A 1,340-nucleotide genomic window follows, 5' to 3' on the forward strand; every position below is an offset into this window, starting at 1 on the left:
ACTGTTAAAATGTGTTGCGGCCGCGCACATATAAAAAATAACATGTATGAAAATTTTGACTTCAATGTGTTTCTAAAAAAACTTGTATGTTAACTTTACTCATCATCAAGAAGCAAGCAGATGCTTTTTAAAATATTTTATTAATATAAATTCGATATAAATGAAATTTTATATTTCATATCATAGAAAAGATATACATTTTATAATAAATGTATATGTTTCATGTAATGGAAATTTAAGTAAATGTATGGTATATAAAAATAATTTTATTACTGAAATACCAAAATGAATAAATATCGTTCTTAAATATACAAGAGAACGAAAATTCTTTATTCAATAAATAATTGTAAAATTAAATACTACAATAAAGTACAAATGAAGCAACAAAAATTTTGTTAGTTGAACTTTATTATATTTGGGCTAATAAAGTCGATATATTTATACAGATGTGTTTTAAGCGACCAATGAAAGTAAGTGAGGTTTTCCTTACCTAGGCCGCTTACACAAAATATATTAGCGAAGCTCATATATATATAACTTGTTCACTTTCATTATTTAAATTGTTGCTTGTACGGTAGTATTATTTACAAAGAGAAAAATGTAAATGAAATATTACAATAATGTACAAATAAAGCAACAAAAATTTTGTTAGTTGAACTTTATTATATTTGGGCTAATAAAGTCGATATATTTATACAGATGTGTTTTAAGCGACCAATGAAAGTAAGTGAGGTTTTCCTTACCTAGGCCGCTTACACAAAATATATTAGCGAAGCTCATATATATATAACTTGTTCACTTTCATTATTTAAATTGTTGCTTGTACGGTAGTATTATTTACAAAGAGAAAAATGTAAATGAAATATTACAATAATGTACAAATAAAGCAACTAAAATTTTGTTAGTTGAACTTTATTATATTTGGGCTAATAAAGTCGATATATTTATACAGATGTGTTTTAAGCGACCAATGAAAGTAAGTGAGGTTTTCCTTACCTAGGCCGCTTACACAAAATATATTAGCGAAGTTCATATATATATAACTTGTTCACTTTCATTATTTAAATTGTTGCTTGTACGGTAGTATTATTTACAAAGAGAAAAATGTAAATGAAATATTACAATGAAGCACAGCACAAATAAAGCAACAAAAATTTTGTTAGCTGAACTTTATTATATTTGGGCTAATAAAGTCGATATATTTATACAGATGTGTTTTAAGCGACCAATGAAAGTAAGTGAGGTTTTCCTTACCTAGGCCGCTTACACAAAATATATTAGCGAAGCTCATATATATATAACTTGTTCACTTTCATTATTTAAATTGTTGTTTGCATATG

This window comes from Eurosta solidaginis, unplaced genomic scaffold (assembly GCF_040869045.1).
Source record: "Eurosta solidaginis isolate ZX-2024a unplaced genomic scaffold, ASM4086904v1 ctg00001329.1, whole genome shotgun sequence".
Lineage (NCBI taxonomy): Eukaryota > Metazoa > Arthropoda > Insecta > Diptera > Tephritidae > Eurosta > Eurosta solidaginis.